The following is a 17,607-nucleotide window of genomic DNA, read 5'->3' as shown; positions in this document are numbered from 1 at the left end:
TGCATTGGCTTCGCTGAGGCACTTGATTTGATGGTATACAACCTTATAAAAATGAAAACAAGAGAAAAATCAGCACAATGGATGTTAAATGGAGTAAATGCTGGTTAATTATCATTTAAATATGTGAGTGAGAAATCATCACTAAGCAAGTGGCATACACAGGATCCTGAGTGGATCTGTTCACAGGCTTTAAAGTGCTTTTTATCAGTGCAACATTTTAACTCTTGTGAAATGAACATTACCTCCTACTAATTACACCTGTAGCTGATCTGAAGATTAGAGAGCAGCTAATAATTGAAGAGATGGATAGGTGAGATTGGGCTGTTTTAACTCACTGGCAAATTAGCTGGAAGAAAAGCATTCTGGTTTTGATAGATGTGATTGTGATAACTAATATGTAAGAAAACAGAAAGCAGGCCACAATTATGAGATGGTACAAAGACAGTATGTAGATGTCAGTTGGGAGATGGAGATGACGATTAACTTGAATATTTAAGGGTGGACTGCCAAGTGGCCTGAAAGTACAAAAGTGGGGAGAGATACCTAAATAAGAATAGAGACCATGAGGTTCCTAGAAAATCTGAAAATTATCTGCATTTATTTTAAAGTGTATAAAAGTATAGTTAAGAACTCATACACACACGTTCCCAAAAAATGATGGATATGAGAAAATCAACAAAGTGAGGAAGTGAGGAAAAAGACAGGTCAAACACACATTTCAAAGCTTGTTTTACATTCCATTTAAATTCTTAGTTAAACTCCAGAAATCATGAAGATTTCCCCCAGCCCCCCAGATATTTTTGTTTTGAAGGTATTGAGATGTTCTAGTTAATATCTCTTTGGTTCTTTTATCACTACTAGAACACTCAGATCAGTTCATTTGCAAACTCCTTAAAAAAACAGGTGAGAAATCAAAAACAGACACAACAGACACAAGGACTAGAAAACATATCTTATAATGAAAGACTCAAGGGCCTTAGTCAATTTAACTTATTGAAGGAAACTTAAGTTTTGATTTGATCAGCCCATATGTCACCAGTGGAAGTGTTCATCAACAAGGGCTGTTAATATAACTTTCTATAATACAATGGAACATTTAGCTTATATCAATTCAAATTAGACAAGAGACAAAATTAGTTAATGGTGCAGGGCAAATGATGGTATATATTACAAGGATTATGGGTACATTTCCCAACTATGAGGATTTTTCAATCAGTATGGGATGGATTTCTAAAACATGTGTTCTCTGGTTGATCTGTAAGTCACATCTGAAATGACAGTTAGTTTAATTGAAATTCTGTGGACTGAATACTAAAGGAATACCTTGTGTAATGACATTTGAATACCGCAAAAGCTGCCTAGGCCTCTGTTGAGCAAGTGGTTTCTAAACCTGAGTGAACAAATGTGAAGGCTGGTAGCTTCCAAAGACAACCAGACCCACAGCAGGACAGGCAGAGGTGGAGCCCTGGCATGCAGAACAGCAGTGCCTTTCCTTTGGTCCATTATAGCTGTACTTTTACTGTCAGTGTTCCCTAACCTAAGGACCTAAGGCAGCTCTATTTCAAATATCATTGCCAACTACTGCAGTGGGTATTGAAGCAACAAAAGGCAACTCCCATTTATGCCACATTTCTTCTTTTCTAATAAATGTTATGTCTCTTTATTGCACCTAGAATTTCAAACACCTGTCTCTCTCAGCTTTCCTAAGACTCTACCAAACTATGTATAAAAATAATAACCTCATAAAGCAAACACAAGATGAAGAAGTAGTAAAGAATTACAAAAATGAATGTCATAAAAAGTTAAACTAATCCCCTGAGCAGAAGAGGACTCCATTTTTCAAAAGTATGTCTGACTACACTAAAGAATTTGCAGTTTTAAATCCCTTCATGGCAATCACTTTGCCAGCAGACAATAAAGCTGCAATTTAAAACTGCATTAATCTTCTGCAAAAGGAAGCAGAGAGCTTTCAGTGTGCTTTTAAAATCATCTTTCTTCTTGTAGTACCAGCTACTCTGTGAGGGGGGGAAAACCTGCAATTAAAACTTTCAATTATCAGGATGAGACCGGTAAATCTTTTTTTCTCCCTTTTACCCCATCACAACTTCCCCTTTACCCCTTATGTCCCTTTATGTCTGAAGGCATACCTGCATTCTTGTTCATCCTTCTCATTGCTTGAGCTGTGTAATGCATCTGAATGTGTTCCAGACACAACATGACTGTCCCCAGTCACGTCCCAACTCAAGACAAGGAATGTCTGTCCATGCAATAGATGTTTCTCTGTTCAGTTTGCTTATATTCTGTTTTCCTATGCCCTGGATAATCTGGTCTAGTGAAAGGTGTCCCTGCCCAAGGCATGGAGGTTGGAATTAGATGATCTATGAGGTCCATTCTAACCTAAGCCATTCTCTGATTCTATGATTCTATGATTCATCTATGATTCTATCTTTTTAGATGCTGAAGTCTGTGAAAAAAAGGCTCATGTTGCTTTTGTGTATGAGCAAAAAGCTCCTTGTATCTCTCCTCATATGTCCCACCAGAAACTTGTAAATGTCCTGAAATTACCTTAGTATAACAGTGGAGATGTGTTTAAAAAGGATGGAGGAAGAAAAAAACGAAACCAAAAAGGTGTAATATGCCAGGGGAAATATTCAAGATAGGAAAGACAATTTTTGGCTGGGTGCTATTAAGGTTGAGGAGCCCCTATGCTCCCCACTGTGGTGTCCTACATGTGACTGAGGTGTAGGACTGTCACATTTACCTTCTGAGGATTCAGAAGCTTATCTAGAAGTCTATATTCTCTGATTGTCTTTATCTCAGCTGCTGAGTGCCTTATAGGCTGTAATGTACCTATCTTCACTCAGAATAGCTCTGTGAGCTAGATAGCACTCCTGACTCCTGCCACTCTTCTTTTTTTTTTTATTCCCCCAGAACCAAAATCAGTCTCTTAGAGTTAAAAAAAAAAAAAGTTTGAAGATGAAGAGAAGCTTGCTTTACCTTTCAGTAATTACATTCTTGGTACCTGCTGCCTGTGACTAACTCTACTCTCCATCATTTTCAACAGCCCCTTGATCTGAAACACAAGGAAGAGGCCATCTTGCCTGGGGTCAGGAAAAATCCTGCTTCACTAAGCTGAATATTAGGCTTACATTAAAAAAACCCAGGATGATTAATCAAGATGTCCAATTCTCTTAAGCCTCCTGGAGGTGGTGTACTGGCAAGGCAGCATGAATAGATCCTTGAAAGCCTCTCTTAAGTATGATTTTTAATTTTTTTGGGGAAAAAAAAAGCAAGAACAACAAACCCAGTGTTTTTTTCTAAGGTAATTATTATCAGATGATGCTATTTTCCTCCATGCATCACTGGTTTCCCCTTATGTATGCACTGAGGACTTGTAAAGTAGCAGTCAGATGGAAAACTACAGAACAAAAGAAAAAGAGTATCCAAAATTTATCCCTGAAATTCAAAGAACAGTTGCCTTATGATGTGCCATAATATGAGAGACCAAAAGGCATGAACACTTGTTAAATATTCAGTATCACAATAAAGTTCTTGGAAAATAACCAGCTCAGATTCCTACCTTTCAGAGTATGAGTGCCCAGCCACTTCAGCAGAGCAGAGTCTTTGCAGAAGTGTCACTCTGTTGCCTCACTAAAATGTGCTAAGTCATCATTTTGTTGTGAAAATTCAGGTAATGATGGCAACTGTTTCCTTTGGGTGTTCATAGTAAATCAGACAAGTAATGGCAACATGGAGCCTTATAGATGGCAAAGAAAAGATGAAAAGACAATTCCTATGATTTGGTTTATCAAGCCATGAAGGAGATATGTCTGTGCCTGTTGCTTGGCAGGAAGGGAGGAATACATGCTGATTCTTCAGTAAAAAGAGACTTTTGCATTTTTGTATGTTAGAGCATTTGCTCCATTAATGGTAATTCACTAAAGCAATTCTAATATTTTTTCCATAAGGAAAAAACCAGAGGGTTTACAGATTTTCTTCTTTAGCATGATCTTTCACTACAACACTCAGTTATGCTTTATTAGTAGATTGGAGGCTAGGGGAGCTCATTTATACAGCTTATACAGACAGATCTGGACTTCTATCTGTGCTGATTGGTATGAATTCCCTTGACTGTATTCATGGATCAATGAGCGCTGCAGAGACACAGAGCTAAGCACTGAGATGATCTGGTCAGGCTATCAAACTAAATTTCATCCAGAGTTGAGTTGAAAGGTGATGTGATGCTATGTGGAAGTGTCACTACCTAGGCAAGCATCTTCACTATGTACATGGTTTTCCATTAGAAACATCTATTTCCAGTGCAGTCCCAAAAGCCTAGAAATATGAAAAATGGAACTAGGCTTAACAGTCCTCCTTTCAGCCAGATTGTTTAAACCCCTGGTAAGTATATTCAACTTAATAAAAATTTCGTTGAAGTATAAAACAGGCATTCAGAAAGAAATAAACAATTTACCCATTAGCATTCTGAGGGAGGGAGAGGGGGGACTGTTGTATTTTTGCAAGAGAACACAGTAGTATCTCAATAGGTGTCTAAAGTCAAAAAGAGGTAGGAAAGAAAAGAGGGCAGTAGTATAAGTAGTGTAATAGATATGGTTTTTTCAGATGTAATAAATGGCTTCTGTGCTAAAAGCACTTGTTAGACATAGTCAGACAAAGTATGCTTTGCAATTACATTTGGAAAATCAAAATAAAGCTGTGAAGTTTTGCCTGATTTGCAAAGAAAACAGCAAATCCCTGAATATTCCTTTACCCATTAGGTTGGCTCGACAGAGAAGGCTCAGGAACTAGAGCTATATCTCAAGGTTGTAAAGTAGCCAGAGAGGAGAGACAAGTAGTGTCTGATAAGGCTTTTCATTAAAACTGTTTAACATGCTAGTGGTTACATTGTGCTAGAAAACTGGTGTGAGAGGCTGAATCACAGCAGTGATGGAGGAGTACCTGAACTTCTATGTATGCAAGAAAATCAAAAGTCTGAGAAATGAAGTGCAGGTTTTAGTGAAATCCTGTATGTTGTATGTTATTTTGAATGGGTAGAAACATTCTGGAGAAGAACTAAGATGCATGCATAACAGTCAACAATTTATTGTTAGAAGAATATGGTTGTGATTTCTGAGACTGAAAAAGCATTTTGGTTTAAACAGGCAAGGTGGCCACTGCAGGGAAATACTGCTTTTTCCCCAGAACAGCCTCCAGGCAAAGCTCTAAATGACCCAATGTTTTATATATGATATATAAATATATAAATATATATAATATATATTGTTAAATAATATGTTTTATATCTTTGCATTTGTATAGCTTCATTATAGTCTTACCTGAACAGCTGATTTGTCTTTACAACTCTCTCTGAGGCGTTGAAATAATATTTGTTCAGATATACAGGTGGAGATGAGACACAGATGCACCAGAGATCCAAAAAAAGAATTTCACTGTTACATTCCCACAGACTATGCTGCCTACCATATTGGTACCTGGAAGGGTCAAATGCCTAACTTCACACTGGGAACCTGGGGAGAACTACCAGCATCAGATGGGATAACTAAAACATTCAGAATGCAACCATCAGATGGAAGGACATGGGACACTAACACTGGCCCCTAGAAAAATGCTGAGCAGAAAGGAGTACTGAAAACCACATAAATACACAGGATTTTAAAAAACTATTTCCTGTGGGGATATCACTTACATTTTCTTAAAATTGTGTATTTCTACTCTAATACAAAGTATTCAGATGTTGGATCTAAGTTTGTTTCATCTCACTGTGTAAATATCCTAAGTATCCTGCTTACCATACTTCAGACTGTGGAGAGAACTTAAAATAAAGTAGGATAGTGGCAGTAAAAATTAGAGAGTAATAAACAGCTAAGATTTGGAGAAATCAGTTTGCCACGGAGAAGTTCCAAGTCTTCTTCAAAGAGTGCTTATTTTATCAAAAGATCACTTCATTAGGTGTGAGAAGCAAAATCTGATTCTGTGCAGATTTTTTAGAAAAATTAGGCATTTCTGCACATAGGATGGAAGAGAAACACAAGCACCAGCCTTGTAGAAGTTCACAGAACTGCAGTGCTGAATAAAAACATGGAAATCTTCATCCTAATGATGCTTTTATGGTCATGGAAATCCAGATTAAGATAGGAATATAAACCATGCCTGTGAATATTTGGGCTACCACTATAGTGATGACTAAATGTTACAGTTTTTCAGTTTAATACTGCATGTGCCTAGGGCACATCTTTGGCCCCATATACCATCTCAGCTACACGTCATCTTACACATCATTCCACTCTGCTGAGTTAAAGATTTTGGAATAAGTTTAGGAACAAGGCTATTAATATATGTAAGTATTAACAGGATTGGGCTGAGAACTGCTCAAGTAAAAACCCAACTAATACTCTAAACTGGACAGATGGATATGATATGCTTTTGGCAAACTTCTGCATTTCCTCCTCAAACAGGTCACAACTGCTTCTAAAACAGGGGTTTATTGCAGTATTCATTTAAATGATTTATTTTTCCTGTGCTTAGAGTTTATAACTCATTTGCTTCATTTCCAGTCAGCATTTTATTCTGTCTGTTTATTCCCAAGTTGTTTATATATGTACATATATTCTTTTATATAAATAAATATAAATGTTCTATCCCAAACGCTTATGTTTTCCCATGAACAGTTTATGCTATTTCTCTTCTATCAAAATCTTTATATAAAAATTAGAAGCATATTAAATCTCAGCTGACCTGATTGCATTCTGTCATGAAGATTGCATTCTGTCATATTAAAAGATGTTGAATATTGTGAACAAAGAATCATGAGAGCAGGTAAAGTCAGAATGTGTAGTATTTACCACAGACATACTTTATAAATCTGGGAAGAAATATTAGACAGGTCAAAGATTTGTTCTTCTTCTCGTTTTTCTTTTTTTATTATTTCATATAAAGGAGGATGGGCTGTTCCTTGATTATAATTACCTTTTCCTGATTATAGATCTGGGGTGATCCCACATGACTTAGGGTGTCCTCTCTGCTACTTCACACTATACTAACGTGGGAACTCATCCAGTAGTGCTGAAGAAAATTTAGAAATTGTTTTGGATGCCATCTTCTCTCTTGCTAGTCACCTGAATAAATCCCACAGAATTTGCAGTAAATGATCTTGATTTTGTTGAACTATGCAGCTGTAAGTTATTATTCATTTGCAGACAACTCCACTGAATTTCTACAGGAAATAATGATTTCACCATTTTGACTTTGGTCATACTCATCTGCAAATAGATGGAGATACCAGAAAGAATTTGTCTCTGGTGATCAGCAGTAGCAGAACAATTCAAGGCCTTTAAGGAAAGATTTTAAGAACATGTTTTAGTAGATTTGGTTAGAGGAGAGAACTGTGAGCCAGGTACCTTAATTGCTGTCCTCAGTCTCAGCTGAAGTCAATAAGACCTCCCATTAATCTCCCTGGGAAATGGATCTGGCCCTACATGTCTTCCTGTGCACCTGGAAAAGCTTGCACAGGTATTCCTGCCTTTGGGATGAGACAGAACAAAGGCATGTCAAGGTACTTTCCCCCACTTTGGAATCTGCAGCAAGTTAAGCCCCTTCAAGTTTTGCTTCAATGCAAACACTTTTCTGAAAACCTAATGTATAGATGAAAAAAGCCATGCAAGCAACTTAATGTCATTGATATTGAATGTCAGCTTAAAAAATAATTACCTGTAAAAGTTCCTACCATTTGCATCTGGTTCTGAATTAAAGAAAGTGAGACTGACCCATGGAAGCAGCTGTAGTTTTTGGCACTACTGTTTTTCATTAAAAAACAGTTCCACACCCCTTCCATATTTTAAAGCACCAGATGACTCAGTTTCTTGCCTCTGCTCTTAAAGACACATTGATATATTTAAAATACCTATGTATAATCAAAAAGATCATTTTTTCCAATACATGAGAATTCAGGAATAGTACATGCTCTTTCCTCTTCGAAGAAATCTGTGAGTATGGAGATGCGCTGGTGACCCCATTTCCTTTGCACTGGTGACCCCAGATGGAAACAGGATGTTGTGGAAAAACTTGAATTGCCATATTCTACCTCTCCTGAAGAGAATCAAGATCAGTTTTCAAAACTGTCTTTACAGTGCATTAAAACAGAACAATAGATGAAGTACTAATCCCACAGTACTGCCATGTGAATAACCAATTTTTCTAGCAGTTCCAAATTTATTTTATGTAACCTGCAAAGTAATTTGTCATACAGAGTACTCAGGTAGCCAAAAACAAGAGGAAGAACAATTCCAGTACTGAATAATGCATTTCTTCAAAACAGTTGGTATTTCTTTGTATAGCTTAAATAATGTTTTAAAGAAATGTAAACTTTTAAAAGGTAATTTTGAAAATTTCTGAAATAGAATGTTTTAGGGTTTTTCAGGCTAGTTAAGATTTTTAACCAATTGGTTTATACCATGTTTGTACATCAAAATGTAGAAAAAAATAATAAGACTTTACTGGGAAAAAATTCTTACACCATCCACAGGGTAATCAAGCAGTTTTAGTTACAGGACTGCATCTTCATCAGAGCTGATCATGTAAGTGCCCCTCTCAAAATGTCTGTGATTACAAAGCTCGTAACATATCCAGATTCCTTTTCAATATTCCATATTTTTTCCATATAATATTCCCATAACTACAAATATTGCTAAGGTCTCCAGTGCAGACTGTCTTTATACATCTGGGATCTCCTTATATGTTTGAAAAAATGAATGAAAAGAAGAAGGAATCAGTGTCAAGAGATCTTCCAGCTTTGCATGATTCACTAAGGGAACTAGATACTCCCACTGCAAATGGCTCAAAGGCTGTATATGGGGAATTGTGCTATTTCCAGCTTTGTGGCATTAAACAGAGAAAAGTAGCTTTGTGATTTGGCTTACTTGGTAATCCTTTCTTAATTATGGAAATATATATGAATCTAAAACGAAAGGCTGAGCTTTTTTAACTTCTCAGTTTTCTGCCTACACGTTCTTCTTTAGCCAACAAAATAGGAAGAGTGGGATACATCTCACCTGATCTCACAAGTGTAAAAAAGAGGAGCCTATTCAAAGCTAGTCTCCGTGGGCTTCCTTTATAATTAATAGAAAGACATAGGTGCTTTCACAGAAGGGTTCATTTCAGATGAATTGTTCTGATGCCTACATTAGGATGAGATGAATAGCTTTCTGAAGGTGTCTGTATTTTTCCATTGACTTAAAAGGGATCCTAGTGTGACTTAGATGCCTGAGGTAAGTGAGATTAATCCTGCCTTAAACCAAAAGGGACAATATGGTTTGGTTTCTATAAATGCACTTAGACTTAAACAAGACTAAGGAAATTTCTATTGCAGATCAATAATTTCCGACACTACATATTTTCTGAAGAATACATTTATAAACATGTGCTTAAAGTATTTCTTAGTAACTATTATAGATGAGAAAATAAGAGGGCAGAACCTTTCCCACCCTGTCCTCAACAGGATGCTTTTGAACATCTACATTTACATTTTTCTTGACTGACTGAGCCAATTACTAGAATGCAGAAAAGCAGTGTTGAACTCCAAGGGTGGTAGGATCATCCAGAAAGAATGTCCCTAAATTCTATAAAAGGAAAAATGATGATTTTATTAATACACTTTTGTAGTCAGACTAGGATGCCAGGGTGAACAAATGAATACCATTTCTGAAATGCTATGCCTGTATCCTGACCTGGGAAGTACCTAACAATGGATGCAATTACCTTTTCTGTGATGGCATATCATTAGTTTTCACTTAATTGTCACCTGAGCCACTTGACAAAGATTTATTTGATGTTTAATACCACAAGCCAAGCTCTAAAATACTTGTGAAAGAACTGTACCTTTCCAGGGACAAGAAGTGCTAGATCTCAATGCCAAGGTTTAATCACACATAGATTTACAGTGTACTGCTATTTCTAAGAGATGGTGAGGCAGCTAAGTGTGTACTTCTGAGTAGAAATGGCAAACAAAGAATGAATCCCGGAGCTGTCTTTTTTCAGAGCCAGTGGGAGAGGGGAAACAGTGTATGTATGCTGACAGAAGAGCTAAAACAAATGCAAACTGATAATTACAGTGTATGCAGACTGACATTTTTTACAGTCACAGTGTATATACTAGCAAAATACAAAGGCAATGTTATTGATGCAGTTGAGCTCTCCCTCATTGTTGCAGCCTCTCCCAGCAGCTGGGGTCAGCAGTAAGGACATGGAGCACATGAAGCATGGCTGGCCACAGCAAGACCCAGATGCTAGGCTAGGGATGATATCTTTCCAGGAGCTGCATCTGGCTCGTTGGCAGGCTCTACAGGCGGATCTGCTGGCAGGCCTGGGATTGCCTCTGGGTCTGTCATCTGTCATGTTGTTACGCTGTTGATGGGCTGTCTCTGCTGCCTTGCCCTCCCAGGCTGCATTTGCCTTTCAACCACTTTTGCTGCTGAGGATTATGTGCTGCTCCAACGTTTGGGGACAAGGGGATGGCAGTACATTGCTGAGACGTGTAGTTCAGAGCAAGATCAGGGCAGCATTCTCAGAGTCAGAAATATGCTCGGCACATGCTCATTAATGCATGTTTTAAAAAACAGCCTTGCAGGTCTGGAATTCACTAGCAGCCTATTTGTTATGCTTTGCTGCTAGTTAGTAATTCAGGACTCCGGTGACTCATGCACCTTTGTTTTTAATTATGACACTTTCATTTCAGCATATACCTGATGATGACATATACAATTGTTGATTAGCAAAGCAGAAGCCTTAATGAGCAAGGGGTAGCTCAGAGAGCTGGCTGTAAAAATAATATGAAATGTATCATTGATTTCTCCATTCTCTGCTGCATGGTGCATAATAACTTGGAGAAAACCAGTTAAAATAAAATATTAATGGGCTAGCAGTACTGGGAAAACAGCTCAGTGTTAACATGCTCAGTAGTGAGAGAAAATTACAGGTTTCATTGTGTATGCTGCACCATCTGCCTACACAGAGAGCTGAAGCCGTAGGCTCTCCCAGGGGAAATAGCTGAGGATAAGTTATTCAATTAGAACAGTATTATTGGCCAGCTACCTTGGAGAATTGGGTTGATGATGTTGTGATTATCCTGCTCCACATTCCTTCATGTCCCAGACAGGCTGCATCGCTTTGCAACTTCCTTAAGTGCTCACTCAACTGTACAGTAGGTGAGCAATTGAAACAGGGAATATCAGGGATGCCTGAAAGAAAATCAATTTTGAATGAACTTTCTCTGCCTAGCCACAGCCTACATATTCTGAATCATATTGTATTTTTGTGGACCTCAGTGTAGTAAGTGACAGAACTGGCAGTGGGAGGAAAGAGAATTTCATTGTGTGCATTTAACCTGTGGCTGGGCACCAGGTTTCATACAGTAGGTTACAAAATACTACAATGCTCCTTCAAGTGTGACGTTCTTATTAGCAACACAGAAGCTTTCAGAGAGTACTGCCAGACGTATTTTAAGAAACTGCACTGAGCCTTCATCAACAAAGTTCCAAAATGGTTTTTTTTTATTTTCTTTGAATGTTGAGGTTTTATATTCTTGTGCAAGACAGATCAGATCATGGCCTAATCTCTGTCTTGCAAATCCTTTTTTTTTTGCTGAGCTTCTGCTCAAATTAATGACATCTGAGAAGCATTGTATTCTCAAAATAGAACTCACTCTCACTGTGCTACATGCATAGGATGTAAAGAGAGCAGCTTCTAATTTATTATTTTAGAATAAGCAATGTTGCACCTAAAGTTTAGATTTAAAAAAAAATATATATTATGAATCTTCATCCTTTTTCATCACCTAGTCTTGTTTAGCTGTCTCTGATCTACTTTCATCAACAATGGGATTTTGAGACAGCCAGGACTTGCTTTATCATTTGTTGTGATGTCTTGTATCACATACACTGTAGAAATTTTTAATATCATTAAATGAATTGGTACTTCTTTTAACTAAGCAGCAAGGGTTTATGATCTTACCACTAAGACAAAAAAATCATTATTTTTAAGATCTGTTTCTATGTTCAAAATTGTAGTCATACTTCTTTCCTAGTCTGTCATGCACTGATGTAATCTGGAAAATCTAACAGGAATGCTACAAGGGGAATTCTTAGGAGAGGCACATTTTTCAACTGTGCTTTAATCAGAGCTGAGCTCTCCTGGAAAGGTGACTTATGCCTGCTCTGAGTTCACATCACAATCAGTGATCTTTTCCTCGTTCTTCAAAGCTGTATGTCCTGTTAAACAAAGATGTACATGGTCCACAGGGCTCACAGGAGGGGGCATTTGAGAGGTGACAAATGAGGTCATTGGCTTTGCAGCTGAAGAGTCCCCAGACGAGTTCAGAAAGGTGCAATCTCTGAAAACAGCAGTGATGCTGCCTGACTGATAACACCAAGTTGGCTCATTTCCTTGCCATTTATTTTTCATTGAATATAATGAGTGCAGGTTGGCAGCAGGGAGATACCCTGCCTGATCACCTTATTCTTGTTGCAGTGTTTTGCTCAGGGAGTGAGAAAACATAGTCAGCCATCCCAAATGTCCAGAGCAAGGCAGACCGAAAAGGGAGGACTCTCAAGCTGTGGGAGCTCTTGTGCTTTAGGAATATCTGGATCATGATAATGGCTTCTTTGTAAAGTACCTTGAAGGGACAGGACAAAAACCAATGAATAGGAATAAAGTAATAATGTTTATTCATATCTGCTTGCACCAACTGTTTTGAACCGTTTTCTGCAAATCCTCTTCATGGTGCACCTTACATGACTTATCTCCCAGCTCCCATCCTTCCTTTAGTCTGAACATCTGGTACCTCCAGAGGGCATCTGCTGACTAGGGTGACTTGCACCAGTACATCTGTGTGACTTGTAGGCTGTGGGACAGTGGTTTTGAGCTTCATGCTTGCAGGGCACCAACACATAAATCATGAATATGGATGAAGTGCTGCTGCACCATGTGTGCTCACACTGCTAATGATAAATATGATAATAACAGCAGTCCTGCGCTCAGCGAGAAAATCCAGCTCCCCCCATGTGCAGCCTCACTGATTGAGTCTGGAAAAGGCAGAATTCATCTATCAGCACCTTGTAGGGCCACAAAATACACTGACTTTTTAACTTCTTCCACTTCATGGAACTACATTTTTGCATGCAGACTATGACATGGAAATTATTATGGGACTCCTGGGATATGCAAACCAGTGACTGAGTGGAGTGCCATTTCCTTTTATATTACCAATGGAGGAAATTGTGCTATGTGGACCTAGGTGCTCACTAACTGAATGTGAGGCTACTAGTCTGGTCTTCATTCAGAGCTTTCCTGTCCATTTTCACACCTGTGTTCTCTTCAGCTGTAGTATATGTGAGCTGCCTGAGCAGAGAAACCTGGAAGCACAGCCCTGGATCTGGCTAGAGGCTATGGCTGGAGCAAAATGGGTGGCTGCACACCATACCTGTTCATGTAGTGCCTGTAGCTCACTGAAAGCTGTGGGTTTGAATTTCAGTTTGCTGAATACTTGTTTAAGGTTCAAGGACTGTATGAGTATGAGATGTGATTATCTTTAGTGTCTAAAGAAGAACTTAAGGGTTCAGCAAGAGATCATGATGAGGACACAAAATGAAAAGAAAAACAAATTACAAATCTTGGGTTCAGTGAAATGAAGAAAGAGGAAAATGTTTGGTTGTAGAGGTGTTTATGTTTTTCCCCCTGCCTTTCCTCATCCAGGCATGAAAAGCTCTGAACTTCCCCATCAGCCTGGCTACGTGGACTTCCTGAAGAGGTCTGACCCTAGGAGGACTTAGAGAAGGGAAACCATGTTCTAGTACCAACACCCTGCATGGCAGTGACAAATAGCTGGTTGTACTGATTCCACAATTTTCCCATGGCACAGTCAGGCAAACCAACCCTATCTGCTTGCATGGTCCTGAACTTTCAAGTGCTGGAGTGAGCTGTGTCAAAAAGCTGGGGCAAGCCAGCTGTCTCTAAGGAAAAGGTAAGCCTGAATATCTGAACAGATCTGTGGCTGACCTCCTCTTCTCAAGCTCCCAAAACTCAAATTATTAAGCCTCTATTTGAACACATAATACATTTTTAATCAGATTCTTTACTGTGGTCATTTCCAGAGTAGGAAAAATTCCAAACTAAACATGAGAGATTTTGGGATGTTTTTGTAGATTCACTTCCTGAAAGACTGCTTTGCACCTGAGGTTCAGGTAAAAAATAATGATATCAATTTGTTTAAAAGAAGGAGTGTTCGACAAAGGACATATTATTACTTAGAGCTCTGCAACCATGTATTTATGTTACAGTCAAAAAGACATCTTCAAAGTTACTGAAACAATTCTTTACAGGCTCTGGGAAGAAGCTAGATGTCCCTGCTGGACAATATCTTCAGCAGCCTGTCATCTGGGATGTGTATTTATTATTCTATCAGAAGCAGGCGAGGGGGTATGAAGTGCAAAGAAAATGGTACCTCTCAAAAGTATGTATTTTATTTAATTGTTTCAAAATCCTATTTTAAAATGTTCTATCCATCTAAATGTTGTGCTTGGAGAGATTCCAGGGCCGTCTAATGTTAGTGCAGAAAAAGGAGAGTTTTTTGTATGCATCTGCCTTTGAGAATTTTACAATAGTGGATATTTGTGTTGTTTCATTTTTGTTCATGCTTCCCCCTCAGGGAGAATTCTGTATCTGGAAGCACATGTTAATTTAACCCTTGAGTAGAGCTGCAGCAAAAATGGTTTGTGTTTGCCCCTTTGGGAAACTAGTGGTGATGGTGAAGAAACAAGCTGTCAGAGACTGAGAGTTTACTGTTGTTTCTGTCACCTGCTTATTTGAATTGTGAGCATTGATGCATGTACAATTTACTAACAGAGGCAGGTCCTAAAATATAAGTTAAAAAATCCACTTGCAATTGTGTGAGCGAGATAAGCAGGATGTTGGAGAGATGGGTACCAACACTGCCACAGAAATGTAAATTCATCCTGTCACAAATGTCAAAAGTGTTCCATTTTTTAAGATCCTCCATTTTTTAAATAGAGTCTAAGACTGACACGAAAGGAAAAAAACAGAGCATGCCAGAAGACTGTTGAGAAATTACACTGGTTTTCCAGGGAAAAGTACTGAATAAGTTAGTTTACAGGGAGAAAAAGGAAAAAGTAAAAATCAAAACACAAGGAGTTTTTTAAATTTGTAATGCAGAGTGAGCATGGGAGAGAAAGGATAAGATTTGGCTGATGAAAAAACTAGTCTCTCATCACTTCCTACTGGCCAAATGTCTTCCTAATAGTTGGCACAAACACAGCTAATTGTGTCAGCAATGGGAAACTACATTTAAAGAATAAACCTTGGCCTTCAAATGCCAACAAGATTAAGAGGGAGAGGACTAAGGTAGATACACTTTTCATGGTTGTTTTTGCTATGACATGTTTGATGTGAGTGGTAGTTCACAAATCAGTCAGCAGGAAGGCATCTGCTCAGTTCACAGCTCTTCCTGTTGTCCAGCTGACTCCACACAACCCAAGCATTGCACCAGGTGGTGCCCCATCAGGATTAGGGACAGAATAATCCCTGAAAAAAGATGCTTGTTCTTGAACAAGATATTAAAAGAAAGACTCTTTAGAAACCTGGAAAACATTCCTACAACTCAGGCATCATTTGTGGCATTGAAGACCATGTCATTTGGTCATTTGGATAATGGTGGGGTGGTTGTTATAATGCAGCCAGTTAAATGGGCTGGGGAATGTGCACAAGGCACATACTTTCATTTGAAAGCCTAGGTTCATTAAGCTTTTTTTCTGGATAAATGCCCTTCTACCCAAGACTACCCCACATTCCCTACAGTCAGAAAGGAAGAACTGGAAGATCCAGCAAACACAGCATGTTCAATGTCCAGCTTTGCTCTGGCTCTGTCTTCTACTTCAACAGACAAGCCTCAAGCAGGTGTGCTGTGCATCATCCAGTCATAATGTTGGCAACGTGGTAATGTCACCAGATCTGGCATGCACAACTGTCTCAAAAGCTCAAGGCACTGCCTCCAAACACAATTCACATGCAGCAGGAGGTAATTCCTTTGCACCCCTTTGCATCCAAGCCCACTTCAGCTGACACTTCCTCCCAAACCCATTCTCTCTTCCTTCCTCAGCATGGTCAGGTTACCAACACTTACAGGTCTCTACATCCTTGGTAATTTATCAGTATCTTCCTGTGCAAAGCTTTTCTACTAAATGGTTCACATTCCCAAGCAGCTTTCCTGTTATTTTCTTAGGTGATAACATGAGCCAGTACTCAGAGAATCACCTATTCCTTAGGCTTCCTATGTGGTTTTGAATATACAATAAATTTTAAAAAATAATTTCCAAAGAGAAATTATTGGTTACAAAAACCAACCAGCACCAGCTCTGAGTTTTAAACTTTTTCTCAATCAGACATTTTGTGGGCTGCCAATGTAAACAAAATGTTTTACAAAGAAAATTATTTACTTAGAGCAGAAAGCAGGACTGTGTTTGTACATGATAAAAATGTTTCACACCTGAGCAGAAAGAATGCATGACAGAAAATTAACTTCAGTTGTTTTTCACAACATAGATCATTTATTCTGCTTGAAAATGAGAAATTGTTATTGTCAGTATCAGACAAATGAGATGTTACCCATAGGGTATTCAGGTAAATTCCTGCTTTTCCAAGAATTTAGTATCAGTATAAGCTATAGCACACCTAACTTAAATATTCAAGTAACATTGGCTTTTAGTATACCAAAACAAGGAAAGTGGGGTGATACTCAGCACCTGGATCTAAGCTATAGCAGTGACAAGAAATGTATTTTCATTTCCACAATAATCAGTTCATCTAAGGTAATTTAGGAGATTATAGGACCTGCAATTGCTAGGATCATATTTTGTTAATCAACTTTGCAGTTTTCTGTCATATAAGCTTTGTACTTTTCTTCATTAAACCTACTGTAGCAGTTTTTGTGGTGGCCACTTAAGATAAAAAATGCAAGGGAGGATTAGGGAGCAGGAAAATATATGTGTTTATCAGTTCTTAAAGCTGGCAAGCAGAAGTCAAGTTTGCACTTAATTTGTGGATTTATTGTCTTGAGAGCAAAAGCTCACCTATGGAGCACAACCTATGATTAATTACATACTAATAAAACACTTCCCAGAATATTTAGATGCTATTTCAGTGCTATTTGACATCTGATTTTTAATTTTAGTACCTACTGACTCACTGAAGCAGAACTGTACAAGTGATCTTACAAAGGATAGGTATGAAAATTCCCACAAACTTTAATAGGACCAGCATGGCATCCCCAGGGAGTCCCTCACCAATCTTGGTCTTTGCTGATTTCTGGTCCTTTCTAAGCTAAGGTGTGCACCCACTGCTGCACGTAGGGATTCTGCATGTGACCAAGGCCACATGTACAGAAACAGAGAGAAAAAATGAAGCCAATTTGGGGAAATTGGTTCAAATGGAGACGTACATTGGAGATCTCTAAGGTCAGGAGTACTGATTGTGCAGGCTAAGGTCCAAATTTCCAAAAAACACACATACAGACCATGATATTCA

The sequence above is a fragment of the Oenanthe melanoleuca genome, chromosome 1 (assembly GCF_029582105.1).
Source record: "Oenanthe melanoleuca isolate GR-GAL-2019-014 chromosome 1, OMel1.0, whole genome shotgun sequence".
NCBI classification, from domain to species: domain Eukaryota; kingdom Metazoa; phylum Chordata; class Aves; order Passeriformes; family Muscicapidae; genus Oenanthe; species Oenanthe melanoleuca.
The sequence above is the reverse complement of the archived record's forward strand: the minus strand, read 5'-3'. Positions refer to the sequence as shown.